Source organism: Aedes albopictus, chromosome 2 (genome assembly GCF_035046485.1).
Source record: "Aedes albopictus strain Foshan chromosome 2, AalbF5, whole genome shotgun sequence".
In the NCBI taxonomy this organism is placed as follows: domain Eukaryota; kingdom Metazoa; phylum Arthropoda; class Insecta; order Diptera; family Culicidae; genus Aedes; species Aedes albopictus.
Window position 1 is genome coordinate 66,978,178 of NC_085137.1, and position 18,872 is coordinate 66,997,049.

Sequence of the window (18,872 nt, forward strand, 5' to 3'; positions counted from 1 at the left end):
CGGAAGCAACCATGACCTGTAAGGACCTGTGTCAGGTGGAATGAAACTTCCCCATGGCGCCTGTTAATCCAACTATCTACCCTCGGTATCAACCTATGGGTCCACCTTCCTTTGGTGGAACTGTCCCACGCGCGCTGCCATTTGACCATAGAGGCCATCCTGACAGTCTTGCGTATGCCTCTTGTGCCGCGCATTTCGAAGCACTCCATATCCTCACTGATAAGAATGCTGATAGGCACCATACCAGTAATGACACAGAGAGCGTCGTGTGACACGGTACGGTACGCGCTTGCAACCCTCAGACACATAAGCCTGTAAGTACTTTCCAGCTTCCGTCGGTAGCATTCAGTACTTAGCGCGGTACCCCACGCCGGGCCGCCATACCTAAGTATGGACGTAGCAACACTAGCCAGAAGCTTGCGCTTACTGGCGTACACCGCTGAGCTATTGGACATCATCCGGGACAGTGCCGCAATAGCTGTGGAGGCTCTTTTACAGGCATAATCAACGTGGCTACCGAAGGTAAGCTTATCGTCGATCATCACGCCCAAGTGCTTGACAGAGCGCTTCGACAGGATAGTGCATTCTCCTACACTGATCTCCGTCTGCTGCGCCGACTGCATGTTGTTAACAACCGTCACCTCTGTCTTGTGGTGAGCCAGCTCCAGTTTTCTGGACCGCATCCACGCCTCCACAACCTTGATCGAGTGGTCGGTAGTCAACTTCACCTCCTCGATCGTTTCACCGTAGACTTCGAGCGTAATATCGTCGGCAAATCCGACAATCACCACTCCTACTGGGTACTCTAACCTCAACACCTCGTCGTACATGACATTCCATAACACCGGACCCAGGATGGAACCTTGCGGGACTCCTGAGGTTATGTGAAAGCACTTCCGACCCACCTCTGTGTCGTAAACTAGTACGCGATTCTGGAAGTAGCTTCCGAGAATCTTGTACAAGTACTCCGGTATCCCCAGACGCAGGAGCGCATCAGCAATAGCAGCCCAACTGGCGCTATTAAATGCATTCCTTACATCCAGAGTCACTACCCCGCAGAAGCGAATTCCCCTCCGCTTAGGCTCGAGTGCTTTCTCGGCGGTTTTTGTAACCGACAAGATAGCGTCTACGGTGGACCTCCCCTTCCGGAAGCCATACTGGTTACTCAAGAGACCATTTACGCCCTCAGTGAACTTCAACATTCTATTGAGGATGATCTTTTCGAGCACCTTCCCCGCCGTGTCAATCAAGCATATTGGTCTATATGCCGACGGGTCTCCGGGTGGTTTCCCCGCCTTTGGCAATAGTACCAGGCTCTGCCTCTTCCAAGCTTCTGGGAAAACTCCCTCGTCCAGGCATTTCTGCATAGCAGACCTGAACATCTCGGGAGCCTCTGCAATAGCTACTTTTATGGCCAGGTTCGGAACTCCGTCCGGACCTGGGGCCTTACCTACGTTAAGGGACTTAGCTATCCCCGCAAGTTCCACATCGGTGACCCTCTCCTCATCACCAGCCCCAGTCCCCGGCTGTCCTACGAAAGGAGGCCAAGGACTAGGATCATGACGCGGAAAAAGTCCTCCAATGATCCCCTCCAACATCTCTGGAGATTGCTCTGTAGGAGCCATCACACCTCTCGTCTTGGCCATAACGACCCTGTAGGCGTCACCCCATGGGTTCGTATTGGCACTCTGACAGAGACCCTCAAAGCAGGCCTTTTTGCTTGCTCTTATCTCGGTCTTAAGCGCGGCTTTTGCAGCGGCGAACACCACCCGCCGTTCGTTTCGCTCTTCCTCTGATCGTGCTCGCTGCATCCGCCGCCTAGCCCGTAGGCAGGCGCGGCGCAGGTCCGCAATCGCGTCGGTCCACCAGTAAGCTGGTGGCCTCCCATTTCTAGGGTGGACTCGCCTAGGCATGGTCGCATCACACGCACGTGAGAGCACCGCTACCAGCTCGTCGCCGTCTAAACCGATTAAGTTTCGCTCACGGCGGAGCGCTTCCCTAAATACCTCTTCGTCGAAGTATGATGTCTTCCACCTACAAGGGCTTGGCCTTGCCCTAGCCGCCTCTTCTTCTATCCGCTGTCTGCTGTTGTTGTAGTCGATACTGTAGCGAACCGCCAGGTGGTCGCTGTGAGTGTAGCCATCATCACTCTCCAGTTCGAACTACTTGTTAGGCCAGGACTACAAAAGGTCACGTCAATAATTGACTCCGCTCCGTTTCGACTAAAGGTACTCTTGGTATCGACATTAGCCAAGTCGACATCTAAGATGGCCAGTGTTTCTAGTAGGATCTGACCCCGCTGGTTCGTGAAACGGCTTTCCCATTCCACGGCCCAGGCATTGAAGTCACCCGCTATTACCACCGGCCTTCGCCCTGTTAGCACGATCGTTAAGCGGTCCAGCATTTGCGTGAACTGCTCGATCGGCCACCGCGGAGGCGCATAACAGCTACAGAAGAAGACCCCGTTTACTTTGGCGACCACGAAGCCCTCATAGGTAGCAGACACCAACTCCTGGATGGGGTATTTACCCGTCGTCCATATCGCCGCCATTTTCCTGGTCCCATCCGCGACCCAGTTGCCGTTGCCGGCGAGTATTCGGTATGGGTCCGATATGATGGCGATATCCGTCTCCCACTCAGAAACCGCCTGACAAAGCAGTTGCTGAGCCGCATCACAGTGGTTCAGGTTCAGCTGCGTTACCTGCACTATGATTTGTTGTTCACTGCGGCTTTCTTGAAGGCCGGGCACCTTGGACCACCCATCGGATGTCTGTAGTTCGAGGATTTCCTGGTACAGATCATGCAGATGGGCGGACTCGTGCAGCTTTGGGCCTTATGACCTTCAGCGCCGCATCGCCTGCACAGTTTGCGCCTGTCGGGGCCTTTACAGTCCCACGACTTGTGTCCTGGTTCCAGACACCTGAAGCAAACCTCTGGTGGCTCGTGGAATGTCAGGTGACATACACACCACCCGCCCTTAGCCTGATCGGTAAGGTAAGGTATGTGCTTTAGAAAAGAAGTTTTTGCAAGACTATGCACATGCAAAATGTTTGGAGGCAAAGAAAAATCTCAGTTAATAATTGTGGAAGTGCTTGTTTAAACTTAAGCTTGATAAATAAACCGCTCTTCTTCTATTCTATTGTTGGTGTCCCTTAGATTAACCGCCCGTAGTTGCTACTCCTGATCAGCTACAGCTGCATAAGACTAACAGACATCTTCAGAATATGAATGGTGGTGGTCTATTGCTTTAGGCGAAAATGGCGCATTCTATGAAGGAACTTAGTGTTCTAGTGGGTACAATCCCTGTCCCGTTCTTCCTACTTTGTATCTTTCTATGTACTTTCTCCCTCCTCTCCATATGTTCGTTCATAGCCTACGCTAGAACCAAAAATGGGCTTTCTTCCAACTTTTATAGCACAATGTCAATCTATCGCCTGCGAGTTATGCAATCAAGCGAACTGTGCCGCATCATCTTCAGAATAATAAACACATGCACAATTTTATCTCCCTATGCCTGGCATCCATGTACCAATGTGTGAGCACTCTGCCAACCATGTTTTTTTTTAAGACACTACACCGTCTTCAACCAGAGGTTGCACAGGCTGAACGATCACAAACATGAGACAACGGACTACAAACAAAGCACCCAGTGGTCCAGTGGAGAATTTTCCGTTTGACGAAAAGTTTTCACTGACTGAAGCGGGAATCGAACCCGCACTCCATGGCTTACGAAACGTCTAGACGGCTGACGCCTCTAACCGCACGGCCACGAAGTCCACGCACCAACAATACGACATCCGCATGAATTTGTACAGAAACAGAGGTGTGTTTGGTCAGACATGGATACAAAAATATTCAATCATCAATTCCATCCCCTTCCCCACGTTGACCTGCAACCTGACGTGGCAGGCGCCATTGTCGCCTAAAATATCATCAATACTCACACACTGAAGATGCCTGCTAGCCCCCAGCAGATATTTCATTGATTCCTTGTGTGAGTGTAGCCGGTCTAACAATACTGGAGTATCATCTATGGGCGGTCAACCAAGTTCAAGTTTAGCTCGAAATGACGCCTGCTACGCCAAGTTGCTCATCAATGAAGAGAAGAAGAGGGAAGCATTGATTGGAAATCAAGACTAACAATTGAAAAAGCCGCATCATCATTCCGTAAACGAACACGTTTCTGCCGACTTAGAGCCTTCTGGGATCAACACATGCATCTCCATTGACGTAGCTAGGGGGGGGTTCCAGGGGTGCCTGGCACCCCCTAGAATAAATTTGGCACCCCCTAGAATTTTTCCTTGACAGTCACCTAAAATTTAAAACTTCTCACAATAATTCCAACATTTATTAATGGCACATTTGAACAAAACTTAAGCACATCCGGAATTACTTATATAACTGTTGCACGTTTTGGCGTTTTGGAAGAACAATCATCAGATTTCTGAATAGATTCCTTCAGAAATACCTCTATCTATTCGTACAGTGATTTCTCTAGGCTTCCTTTATGGATTCCTCACGATATTTCTATGATTTTTCTCAGAATTTTCCTAAGGATTCCTAGAAAAAAATCTATTAGGGTTTCTTCAGGAATTTCTGGTGGAATTATTCAAGCAACCTTCCTGGGATCCTTTCAGAAGTTCCTCAGAAGTACCTCCGGTGATTCTTCCAGGAATTCCTTCAGAGATTTCATTCAGAGATTCTTCCAGAAATTTCTCTCCAGGAATTCATGGATTACTCGAGAAATTAATCATTGCATTACACCTGGAGCTCCCCTTGGCCTTCTTCAAGGAATTCTAGCTGAAGGAATCCCAATAGAAATCTCTAGAGGAATTCCTAAACGAATTTCGGAAATAGTTGGAATTTGTAGAGAAATCTCTAGGGAAATCCTGTAGGAATGTACGGGAAAAACTTGCAATCAATTAGAAGGCACAGTATGTTGCTACCTAATTGACAAAATGAGAGATGAATTTGTGGAAAAAATCGCGTTCTGTTGGAATTCGAGCACATGGCTCGGAATTTGCTAAACCGCAGTATGGCCATTTCTTTGAGGGTTCCTTACGTTCGCAATGCTGTTTTATTTTGTATGGCGAGTTTTAAAATTTTTAAAACTCGCCATACAAAATAAAACAGCATTGCGAACGGCCTTAGGCATAGTTGTTTTTTTTTTTAATTTCTACACGGTAGTTTCATTGGAACGAACATTTTAGCTTCACTAACCACTCTCAAACAAACTTTAGTTTAAGAAACTAATATTCAGCTAGTTACGTTTCTTGGGAATGCAATCAACAATTTCTTTGATTTTTTTTTCATATTTCAATGGCTATTCGTAATTATTTTAGTAATTTCTTTTTCAGTTATTTAGGTAATTTTATCGTGATTACTTTTGTAATTCTTTATGATTTAATTGTATTTAAATTTATTGCTTCTGAAAATTGCTGAACTGGAAATTTAGAAATTCTCAAATGGACTTGCTTAAAGAAAATCCTATTAAATTCATGAAAAATTTCCCGACAAATTCCCAGAAAAATTGCCGGGAAAATCCATCAAAATTACCTTAGAGCTTTCAAAGTAGTTACCAAAAGAATTCATATAAGAACTATCAGAGGAATTCCTGATAAAAATAGTAAAGCTTTTTAAAGAAATTGGCTGAATCAAACCTCACAAAAAAAATTGCTAAAACATATTTTATAAAAAAAATTCCACAAACAAATTTTGAAGAAATTTTCGAAGAATTTTCCGAAATCATCAAAGGAATTCCTGAAAAGAACTTAGAATGAATTCCAAAAGTAATTGCAGTAAATGAATTTTTAAAGAACCACCAGAGTTTTTTTTTAAAGAAATTCGCGTATGGAATCTCTAAGAAAATTGCCCAATGAATTTCCAAGGGAGTTACCGAAGAAATTCCTAAAGTAATAATAGAAGTTTCCAAGATTTCCAAAGCATTTGCTGATGAAATTCCCAAACAGACGTTCAATGCAAGTAACATCGGAAATACCGAAGATATTCCAAAATCATCTGCTGCAGGAATTCCTTACATAAAAAAAAAAGACACTACACCGTCTTCAACCAGAGGTTGCACAGACTGAACAATCACTAACATTAGGCAACGGACAACACAGAACACCCAGTGGACCAATGAAGGATTTTTCGTTTGACGAAAAGTTTCCTCCGACTGGAGCGGGAATCGAACCCTCGCTCCGAGGCACTCACAATACGCCTAAACGACTGACGCCGCTAACCGCACGGCCACGAAGCCCACAATACTGAAGAAATCTAGAAGAAGTTGCCTAAAGAATTTTTATTTAAATTTTAGAAGCGATTTTTAAAAGATCTTCCGAAGGAGTTTCCAAAGAAATTGGTGAAGAAATACCTAATAGCATAGATAATGGAAGTCCAAAAAATCGACGAAAATCCGAAAAAAAGTAGAATGACTTGCCGAAGATACTTCCAAAAAAAAAATGTGAGGAAGTTCCCAGAGTCAATATCGAATGAAATAACAAAGACTTCACTAAAAGAATTCCTAAAGAAATTACCTGAAGAGTAATTGGAGAATTTCAAAAAGCAAATATCAATATAATTGCTTGAACATCCCTTGAAAGACTACTAAAAAATTGGTGAAGCAACTCCCGAGAAAACATGTCAAAAGATTTGCCAATGAAATAAAACAAAGTCAAATAAACTGCTAGTGGAATTGCCGAAGAAATTTCCAAAGTAATTTCCAATGAAATTTTCAAAGGATGCGTAAAAGGTGTTTAATATCAAATTCCAGACATATTACCAAATAAATTCTTAAAGATATTGCAGAAGAAATTTGCCACATTTAAAGCAGAGAGATTTCTAAAAGGAGTCGTAATTAAAATAAATTGCAAAACAATTTCCAAATAAATTGCCGGGAATATTCCCTGAGGAATTACCGAAACAATGTTTTGCCGAAAACACCAATTTCTTGTATTCAATTATAGCATAGGATCAGAATCCCGAAGAGAAAAATCAAATGCTGTGGCCAAACCAAAAATGCAAATATGAATCCTGATTTTGCATTTTCAAGTATTTTAAATTCTTACAGTGCCACAAAAGTTCAGCTTATTGGACGCAGTGGCTTAATTTTCACAACAGAGGAGGAAAAAAAAAGACTCTTACAATAGGGTCCTAAAATTAAAGACGAAATCTCGCTTATATTGAATAATACGATCAAGCATGGTATTCTAATCGGAATTGTACTTTACTCGAACTTGAAAAACAAAGGAATAATGAGAAAATTCGAAATCAGTAAAATGGTAAATAGTTCTACTTTGACATTTGAGGTCAACCTTGTGTGACTGAGCTCGACATTTTTCGCACTGGGATTTCAAAAATGTTCCTATCTGACATACACGGTGAAAAAAAATCACTCAAAGTATGTGTTATAAGCTAGGGACGAGACAAAAGGCTAAAAAAATAAAAATTATATATTTTTAACTACGGTTAATAAAAACGTCAAAAAATGAGTAAATATGTACACTGAAGTTTTTTTTTACGACGGTAATGGTCCCGCGTAAAAAAAAACCGCGTAAAAAAAAACCGCGTTATTTCAAGACCCGTCCTAAAAAAAAACCGCGTTATTTCAAGACCCGTCGTAAAAAAAAACCGCGTTATTTCAAAAAACGTCGTAAAAAAAGTCAAGTCACGTTAGATGTGGTGCTGACTATTTTACGCGTGTTTTTGAAAAAACGCGGATTTTTTTTACGACGGTTTTTGAAATAACGCGGTTTTTTTTTACGACGGGTCTTGAAATAACGCGGTTTTTTTTTAGGACGGACCGCGTAAAAAAAACCGCGTAAAAAAAAACCGCGTAAAAAAAAACCGCGTAAAAAAAACTTCAGTGTACTCTTGAACCATATATTGTGGTTTAAAACAAGAATCCCGATAGGACTTTAGGAGCCTATTGTTCTTGAAAACTATTTTATAAGGGTTGTTATCATGCAATAAACAAAGAGGATGTCACGATGAATACAAGTTACACGCAAATTTGTGGATATTTTATAGTTTAGGAGATTTACACTTCTAACAATTTCTCTGGAAATGTATTCTTAATCAATGTATTCAATCCACAAAACAAAGGGGTTGTGATGATTGTAAAGTTCAAACTGAAAATATAAATTCCATGTGTTTTACGTAATCAAGTTATGAAGTTCTCAAACCTCCCATGGCGGGGAGAATGTTAAGTCAGTACAACGGTTCGGATTAAAAAAAACTGTTCTTTAAATTATAGCGCGTTTAAATTTTAGGGCTAATTTGTCCCGCGACGCAGTATATCATTGTACTAAGAAATTGAGGGTGGATGGGTATTCCTTTTTACAAAAAAAAAGCAAAACAACCTGGAAGCCACTGAAACTGGCACCCCCAGGCACCCCCTAGGAAAAAATCCTAGATACGCCAATGTGCATCTCACCACAACTAACAGAAAGCTTGATGTTGGCGCTTTCTGTTAGTGGTGATGAGGTGTGTGGATGAGGTTTAGAAGGCCCTAAGTCGACAGAAACATGTTTGTTTACAAAATGTTAATGTGGCCTTTCCAATTGTTGGTCTTGAAGTAGAAATAATATAATAGAATGTGGATCTGACTCCGAAGCCACACCATGAACACTCCTTTTGACACAAATCCATCTCTCATTCGTCTTGCAAGCTGGGATAAAATGATGTATGTTGCTCTTTTCTGGCAATTGGCATTTACCAGATTTGCTGGTATGTCTGAAATATACTGGAAAAACTTGTACGGAAAAACGCATCGGCACAGTTGGCCCTGACGTGTGCGGCCGTGCCGAGCTCTCGATGCATACAAAATTAGAGACCAGCAAACAGACTGCGTGGTGGCTAGGTATGTGGCTAGTAAATCTCTGCTTCATTAAAACAATTTGCTCTCACTTGTAGTGTGGGTACATGTGTGTTGTGGATTGGCATCTAAGCCGAAAGAGAGACGAATTTGTGAAAAAAGTGTGTTCATAGTGTGGCTTCGGAGTTAGTTTGGCTTACAATTCGGCAGAATCATTACATTTTCTATGAAACTAACATCCAACTAAGGCGCTGTCCATAAACTACGTAGATTCATTTTTTACAATCTCAAACCCCCTCCCCACCCTCTCCGTAGACTTTTGTTCATACAAAAATATTAAAATTTGTATGGAGCGAAAACTTTGACTAGAACCCTCCCTCCCCCCTCAGAGTCTACGTAGTTTATGGACAGCCCCTAATGAAGCGCCGGTCTAGCAAATATGGAGTCGTGGGTTCGATTCCCACCATAACGTGATTTTTTTTTTCAAAAATTTCATCTCTCGAGTTGTCAATTAGCAACATCCTGAGTTCTCATCACAAGTTTTTTTAATACCTCCATTAGACTTGCTCTATTTTTTTCCTTTATTTGGAAATTCCAGTCAAAATATTCAAATTCTAAATATCCTCAAATAATCCTGAAATTTGAAAAAAAAATCCGAAAATAATAACACTGTACCGTTTAGAAAAAAATAATTAAAAAAAAATAAAAAAACAGTCGCCAATTCTATTTAAAAAAATCCCGGCAATTTCTTTGTAAATTGGTCAAGTGATTCCTTCAGCCATTCTTTTGCAAATCACTTTGCTATTTATAAGACAGTTTCTTCGGAAATTTATCTGACAATTCCTATGGAAAATCCATCATAAATGCCTTTAAAAATTAATTCAGCAAATACTTTACAATTCCTTCGGAAACTTTTACAGGAATTTTTCCATTATCTCCTTGAGAAGTTTGTTATTCAATTCCATTGAGGGTGAACACGAATATCAATCCTTCGGGAAAAGTGTGTTCAATAAAATTTAATAAAAATTATAATAATTCCATTGGGAATACCTTTGGCGTTTCCTTTGAAAAAAAATTCGGCAATTCCTTTGAAAAGTTTTTCAGCAACACATATGTAAATGCCCTCACTAATTCTTATGAAAATTTTGGCATTGCTTTATGGTTATAAGAGATATATCTTAAATGGATCGAAGGTACTCGATACTCAGGAAAGTCAAGAAGATTTCCATTACTAAGAAATCCTCAGCAAGATAACAGTGTAGTTGATAATACAGCAGACACAACTTGAGACGGCACGTCTATTTTAATCCGGTATTGCTGCGCAACTGATCAGCACCGTCTTTGTCGTCAATTCCATGGTCAAATTATAGCTTCGCACCAGCAAGTAACACCCACTCCAACCGCGCGTAAATTGCCCTGAATTGCGTTTCTGATGCCCCATACATCAGACGCGCACCTACTTTGAATCTCCACAAATATCCATCATCACCATCAGCATTCAACACTCACCGGCACCGACACCGACCCGACTTATGAAGGAGCAAAGTGAGAATTTCCATTTGATGCCATTATTGTTTTTCATCAACAGATCTTTCACTCCGAGATTAAACGCAATCGTCAATTGCATAGAAGATAAAATTTCCACACCATTTGTTTCGTTTTTTTTTCAGAGCAACAAGGCTACGTCTATGTCGCGACTTCTGAATTGGTCTTAAGTGTGTAATAAAGCATATAACTAACAATCGAAGGGTTGTACGCAATATTAGGTTTGGCAATTTTTGTCAGTGATTTTCCTCACAGTATTCAGCTGACGTCCTTCAAAAGAATTAAGTTGTTTTATTTTCCATTCGTACTAGCAGTAAATATAAACACGCGTAAGTGTGCACGCGTAGTTGGCAGAAAAATAAAGAAACGTAAATAATTCATCGACAAGTAAACTTTTTTTTTTAGGAAGCTCAAAAAAAAATCAGTGAAAGTGTAATATACATCTGGTGGGAAGAAAATTGTGCCATCCTGCTTCCGAGTGAACTGTGAACGGTTTATATCGGCAATCAACGCAGCAGAAGCAGCAGCAGTAGCAACGGTCCGGTGTTAGTGCCCTGATATAACCTGACCCAATAAAACCAGATGCTTGTCGTTAGCTTCCTCGCGGGAAAAGATCTTTGAAAGTGTAAAGATAATAAACATAGCGACACAGAGCTCTGGGTGGAAGAGGTTCAATCCAATCAACGAACAAGCAAGAGGAGGAGGATCCGGTGTTTTGCAGACCATTGATTACGTCCGTTAAAGAGGTGAGTGTTTTAAAGGTTTTGTTGGATTCGATAGCATTACAATATGAAACAGTTGCGGAAAACAGTTATGCTTCTACCTATATGAAAAATCCGTTTTGTATATCGACCCGTGTGAGAAGAAACAAATAGAAACTATGATTCCCAAATGTCCATAATGAGGAAAAACACACTACTAGAGAATTCTACTTTAGAAATATCGATGAAAAAAAGGTTTTTTACATGCAACCATTCAGATAAAAAGAAGGTAAAGGGTGATACGGTCAAAATTTGGTCACACAATTTGTTTCATAACTTGAGACTGCGTACACCAAAACAGCTGATTTTTGGACCAGTAATGGTACATTATATGTAGCTTATACCATAAAATTTTCATCAAAATCGGTTCAGTATTTGCGGAGATATTGTGAATCCTGAAAACTGCAATTTTAAAATTTTGTACAAAGTGGATTAAAAAATAAGAACACATTTTTACTCTTTTTTTTATAGAGCCAGAAATACTGAACCAATTTCAATGAAAATTTTTCTGTGTGTAAAGTATACATATCAAAATGTTATGTAAAAATTTCATTCAATTTGATTCAGCCGTTACAAAGTTATATTTGTTTAGGTGGTCAAATTTTGTCAAATTTTTTCGAGTCAAGTCAAATTTTGGTCACACAATTTTTTTCATAACTTTAGATTGCGTACACCAAAACAGCTGATTTTTGGATCAGTAATGGTACATTATATGTAGTTTGTACCATAAAATTTTCATCAAAATCGGTCTAGTATTTGCGGATATATTGTTGAAGCCTGAGATCCGCAATTTTAAGATTTTGTGCAAAGAGGATTCATACATTTTTACTGTTTTATTTATAGAGCCAGAGATACTTAACCGATTTCAATGAAAATTTTTCTGTATGTGTAGTATGCATATCAAAATGTTGTGTAAAAATTTCATTCAATTTGATCCAGCCGTTACAAAGTTATATTTGCTTAAGTGGCACCCGGTCAGTTTTTTTCATATTCAAACTGCTACAACTTTGAAAGTATTCATACAAAATGGCTCAAAATTTTACTAAGAACGTATTTTCATAACAGTACTATACTGTAAAATTTTGATAAAAATCGGAGCAGTATTGGTGGTTCTATAATCAAAATTGTGCTTTATTGACCTTAAATTTCCGAAAATTTACTATGGAGCGCCTTTGTACAAAATTTTAAAAAGGTAGGTCGATGGTTTTGTCTATATATCAACCAATACTCAATTGATTTTGATGAAAATTTTATGGTATAAGCTACATATAATGTAGCATTACTGGTCCAAAATTCAGCTGTTTTGGTGTACGCAGTCTGAAGTTATGAAAAAAAATTGTGTACAGGTATCCGTTGATTTAGTGGACCCTCGATTTTATGTACCGTCGTTGGGGGTGACAATGGGTCAGAGGGGCGAGATTGGGTCAAAACAGTATCTGAAATGTCTCATTAACCCGTAAACACCCGGGACGATCTACTTTTGGTAGAAATGCAATATCTTCTTTGTTTTAAAACATTTTACAATGGATTTTTTTTATAGTCAAGGGGAATAGTTGGGCTAAGAAATGCATGGTACCTCCCCCCTTTGCACCCTCCCTCCTTTTGCGGGGAGCCAAAAATACGTGGCTTTTTTATATTTTTTATAAATTCTGCATGTTTTTGCTCAAATTTCATCGTTTTGCTAATCATCAATAGTTTTTACTGATCCTAGACATGCAATGTATTACTACCCATCATAGTCTGTTGAAGTTTTGATCCCAGAGCTATTCTAAGGCCTCCAAAATACTCCGAAGTTTGTGACACAAATTTAACATTCTCAACCAAATTTTATGCACGATGAATGATCACAGAACAAAGTATACGGTACTCAAAAAGCCTCAAAGCACCCCTAGAAAATTCACGGTACATGACTTGGGTAATCTAGTTCATCCAAATTACTCTGGAATTCATTTTCTTAAGATCTAAAACATCTACCATCGTTTGTGTTCACTCTGTTCAAGAAAATTACTCACGTTGATGTCCATTAGACCTCACTATGCTATGAGCAACTTGATATTGTGGTAGTTGGACATTCCGTGAAATATAAATGGCCTCCAACACACTTTGAAGTTTGGGTTACGATATCTACATACTGTATCATGCTTTAGTTGTGAGAAATATTCGTGGAATGTAGTTTATACTGATGATGAAACCTCAGTGCACATCTATAATGCTTTTGGTACACTCATGGGATATTCCAGGCTATTCTGGAGTTAGGAACTTCAAGGCCTACAGGCTCTACTCTTGTTTTTCTTCACTCTAATGGCATATTTTTTTCACGATTGTGTCTGTTGCACCTTATTATATAACGAGTATCTCTAGTTGTTGTTATTTGGGTGTCTGCTGGCATACAAATGGACCCAATGTATTTTGAAGTATGGGTCGCAATATCTGTAAATCTTAGGATATTTTTATTGTAGCGAATGCTCGCGGAATATAATCTACGCTACTCTTAGAACCACAGAGTACAATTTTGATAACTTAGCAGCATTTACTTGGTGATCTAGGTCATTCAAACTATTCTGGAATTAAGACCTTCAAGCTCTACAATATGATTAATGCCGAATCAAAAAAAAATATGGTGTCATCCTCGTAGTTGCCAGCAGTTCCTGTCAGAAAATTAAGTTTCTAGAGCGATTGGTTATTTTTTGATAAATCATCAAAAAGAGCTTGAAAATAAGACCTTTTTGAAATGCCACTTTTAAGCCTCGATGAAACATCACACTTTTAGGTGGATTCATAATTTTAAGTATCTCAAACTCATATCTATCATAAAATATATTATTGGTAAGTAGTATCAACCTTGACCAGAACATTATTAACTTTCTTTGCTGTCTATACGGAACAAATTCAATTCCCTTGACCAATTCTCACCCCCTCGAAGGGGTGAAAATTGGCCAATTATCATACACTTGTAGTTTTAATGACAATCCACTAACTCCAAGTATTTTTTCATCGTTTGTGTATGCAGTTTCAAAGATCACATTCCAGTGATCAAAGGAATTTTTCACTCAAGAAGCATTATTTGGGGTGATTCTCTGGCGACAGTTTTTACAGATCCCTAAGCAATATTTTTGGCGGATGCATGAAAACTGCCCATTCGCCAAACTTTTTTCCAAGATTTGTTATGTCTTCCCCACCGAGGATTGTAATAAATTCCTGATAATTTTGGTAGATGCCTTATATTACCTTGGCGTGTAATCAGTTGATTGAATTCCAAAATCCACAAAAAAGTCATTGTAATGCCTCGGAAGATTAGTGACTGTGCTGTTATGGTAAAATCAAAACTGATTAGTCAAGGTTCCTCGATTTCAGCGCCTCTTCACTGGTACATTCCCATAGATGAATCCCTGCTGAAATTTCTGAAGTAATTCTAGAAATATTGCAGAAGTCTCTAACGATATTTCCGAAGGTATTGCTGAAGAAATTTCAGAAGAAATTCACATAAAAAATGGAAGAAAATTCTAAATCAGTTTCTGAAAGAATTTATGAAAAAACAGGAATATTTTAAGAATCCATAGATGGACTTTCTGCAGAAATTCCAGGAGGACTAACTGAAGAAACATCCGGCAACCTTTGGCAAAATACCTTACAAAAACTCTTGAGTTATTTTTGGATCGAAATTCCGGAAAAAAACGCCCATAACTAAAATCTTAAACAGTGTTTATTGAATTCTGCAGGAGTCTATCCAGAAATTCCTAGAGGTACGCTTCGAGGAAATCCTGGAGGAATTTCCTTAAAAGAATCTCTGAAAGAATCTGTAGGAAAAAAAAATCTGAAATAATCCTTGGAGGATTTTCTAAGACTATCTTAAGAAATCCTTGGAGCAATTTCTGGAAGGGAAATGTTTTGAAGGAATATCTAAAAGAATTCGATTTGATTGATTGATTTGTCTTTATTAAAGAATCTAAAAGAATGTGAACTTCCTTAAAGCAATTCTAAGAAAAAAATTCTTTTGAAAACTTCTGAGAAAATTTTAAAGGACTTCTGAAATGTATCCGTGAAAAATTTTCTTAAAAATAAATGCATGGAGTATTTTTTGGAAAAGTTCATGGAAGGTTTTCTAGAGAAATGCTTTGAAAAATTTCTGGAGAAACCTCTATGAAAAAAAAACTGAAAAAATTTGTACATGAATTTCTGGAACAATCCATGCAAGATTTTTGCAAATTCCAAATTTCAAGAATTGGTAATTAAAAGGAATTCTTGAAAAAATTCCAAAACAAATCCATGCACCATTTTTTGAAATCTACCCTTGCAAGACCTTTTTAATGAGTTTATGTATAAACTTTTGAAGGACATTCTAAACTCTAAAGGTATCCATAGAAAGTGAAAGTCTTTTTAAATGAATCCTAGGATGGAATTAAGCATGAAAGAATTATCGAAAAATCTGTGGATTTTTTTAAGTAGTTCTTGGTGAAATTTGTAAAGAAATCTCTGGAGGAAAATCTGAAGATATTTCTATAGAATTTATTAGTCGAATTTATAATAATAGCCGTGAGAGATTTTCTGAAAGAATCCCTCGAAAAATTAATGAAGGGACCTCTTGGACAGTTTTTATAAATCCCTGCAGAAAATTCTCGAATGGATCTTTGATTCACATCTTACAAGTGAATTTTTAAAAAATCCCTGGAAGATGTTTTTTTATAAATTCCTGGAGGAGTCCATAAAGGAATTCCTAGAGGTACGCTTGGAGAAAATCCTGGAGAAATTTAAAAAAAAATACATGGAGGAATACCCGGTGGGATTTTTAAAAATCTCTGGGTGGAATTTCTGCAAAAATGTCTTCCAGCCTTTCCGTAAGAATTCTTATAAGAATCTCTGAAAGAATCTGTAGAAAAAAATTCTGAAAGAATCGTTGGATGATTTTCTGAGACTACCTTATGAAATGCTTGGAGTATGTTATTTAGAAAAAAAGTTATTAAGTAAATTAATCCTTGATGTCATCGACCAAAAGTTTGGGGTCACCCCTCAATATGATGTATCGGCCAAAAGTTTGGGGTCACTTTCGTAAAACATGGAAAAGTGATTTGGTGATATCTTCGTCATCTATAGTTCAATTTTAATTATTTTTGGCTCATTTCAAAGATAATTAACTAAATTTACGTTTGATGTCTTCAACTTAACGTATATAACGATTTTTGTATATAAAAATGTTATGTAAAGTTAGCACATTTTACTACGCTTCAAAAAATGAGGCAATTTTACGTTAAGTTTTAGTATGTAAATTTCAACAAATATGTGTGGTTCAATGTCTATGCAGTAAGTATCATTCATTTTGTTTCAAAAAAGCCAAGAAGAATTAAAATTAAATGAAAGATGACAAAGATATCAACAAATCACTTTTCCATGTTTTACGATAGTGACCCCAAACTTTTGGCCGATACAGCATTTTGAGGGGTGACCCCAAACTTTTGGTCGATGACATCAAGGATTAATTTACTTAATAACTTTTTTTCTAGATTTTTTAGCTAAGTTCTGTAAAAAGCAGTTGAAAGCTAATAGAACATAGGTCATATTACCGCTCTCATCTTAAAATTTGGTCGACCCAACTTCCAGCGACACTGCCGTAAGTTTATATTCATTTTTTAGAAAATTTGGCAACTTTGGGTTAAGTTTACATACACAATTTTTTGAAAAAGTTTCTTTTAAATCATGTTCAAAGTTTCTTTGACTTATTATCTTTTGAATGAAACCTAGGGTTTTGAAATCGGACGCAAATTGGCGGATATATGGGCCTTAAAAAATGACATGTTTTTGAGGGGGTGACCCCAAACTTTTGAACGGGAGTGTATGCTAAAAGCCATGGGAGATTTTCTGAAAGAATCCCTCAAAAATTTATGAAGGGGCAGTTTCTATAGGAATCTCTGCCGAAAAGTCCCGAATGGATCTTAAGAGTCCCTGGAAGAATTTTAAAGAAATCCCAGGATAATTTTCTGAAAGAAATTTCAGATTTATAAAAATCCATTGAGCAATTTCCGAAGGAAACTCCAAAGAGAGTTTTTTGAATAAATCCTTGGAAGATCGTTTGAGAGAATGTTTGAAGAAATTTCCGAAAGAGTTTTCTGAAAACAAAAAAGGCTAAATCTCTGAAGGATTTTCTAAAGAAATCCATGGAGAAATTTTTGCAGAAACTCAAGCACAACTCTTTGTGAAACTTCTGGCTGAGGTATCCCTAGTGGAATTTCTGGAGAAATTGGAAGTTGCTTGTTTTCACATCGATTGTTGTAAAGCAACACAAAACTATGAGAGAAGCTCTCCCAGAATCTTTAATGGGACTCCTCCAGAATTCTGAAAGAAGGTTCTTTAGAATTATGAGAAATATTTTAAGAATGTTGAAAATGATCACACCATAATCCTGACCGACATTACCTCGAAAAGAAAGCAAGACTCTTCCAGTATCTGGGTAGAAATTCTCTATGAATTCCATTGAGGGTTTTCCTAGAATCCTAAGAGAGATTACTCCATATCTATGAGACGGATAGTCTCAGAGTCCCGAGAGGAATTCTCACAGAATCCTGTAATAGATTGTCTCAGAATCCTAAGAGAAGTTCTCCCTTGGGGTTCTCCCAGAATCCTGAATATAATTATTCCAGAATCCTAAGATGAATTTTCCCAGAATCTTGAGAGGAATTCCAAGCGCGGTTCTTCCACATTATTCAAATAAATTCATGTAGAATACTGAGAGAGATTCTCACAAAAAAAGATTTTCGGAATTCTAAGATGAATTCCCCAAGAAACTTAAAAATATTGACCCAGAATACTGAAAACCTGATACCGAAAGGTATTCCGCAGAATTCTACGAGAAAATTCCTAGGAATCTTGAGAGAGATCATAATAGGGGTTCTTTCAGATTCTTGAGAGAAATATATCTATTATTAGCGAGTTATTTTCCGAAAATTTGATTAGGATTGTCCCTGGAAGGGATTACGCAAACTTCTAGAATGGACTTCCCCAGCATTCTGAGAAGGTTTCCCTGGAATTCTAAGAGATATTCCCACATAAAAAAGAAAAATTACCACAGATTCCTGAAAGACATTTCCCCAGAATCTTTGAAAGGATTCCCCTGAACTCCTGAAAGGGGTTGTCCCAGAACTCTGAGAGTGATTCCTCTAGAATACTTTAAATAATTACACCAGAACCTCAAGAGAATCCTCCCATAATATTATCAGGGATTTTCTCTGATTACTAAGAGGGATGCTCCCAGAATCCAGAAAGGGATTTTTGCGAGCAACTGTTCCAGAATACAGAAATCATAATTCTACTGAGATTCTCATAAAATGCCGAAAAGGATTTTTTTCGAACCCTAAGAGAAATAACAAATCTATGCGAGGGATTCTCCAAAATCAAAATTTCTCTAGAAAATTCTTCCCACAATCTCGTGAGAGATTCTTCAATAATTAATAATTTTGAAAGAAAGTTCCCTAGAATCTTGAAAAATATAGCCCCAGAATCCCAAAGATTTTTCCAGAATCATGGTCCTAGAATCCTGACGGAAATTTTACCAGAAAGCCGAATTTTCAGAGAATCTTGGGAAGGATGTTTCGCAGAATCCTGTGTGGGATTCCCTTAGAATCCTAAGAAATATTTCCCCTGAGTTCTAAAAGAAATTTCGCCACAATTTTGAGAATGCTGAGTATGATTCTCCAAGAAGTCTGAGAGAAGTTCTTGAGAATGTTGAGAAAGATTTCCTCAAAATTCTGAGTAGGATCCTA

At 38.5% G+C, this 18,872-nt stretch overlaps 1 protein-coding gene across 1 annotated transcript in view; it reads left to right on the forward strand.

Annotated features, from left to right (window-relative positions):
- The window catches only part of LOC109423877 (electroneutral sodium bicarbonate exchanger 1), a 215,044-nt gene that overhangs the window by 19,621 nt on the left and 176,551 nt on the right, over positions 1-18,872 (forward strand). The window contains exon 2 of the mRNA XM_062849775.1: positions 10,486-11,106. The gene's annotated coding sequence lies outside the window, so the exon portion shown is untranslated. The remainder of the gene's footprint in view (positions 1-10,485; positions 11,107-18,872) is intronic.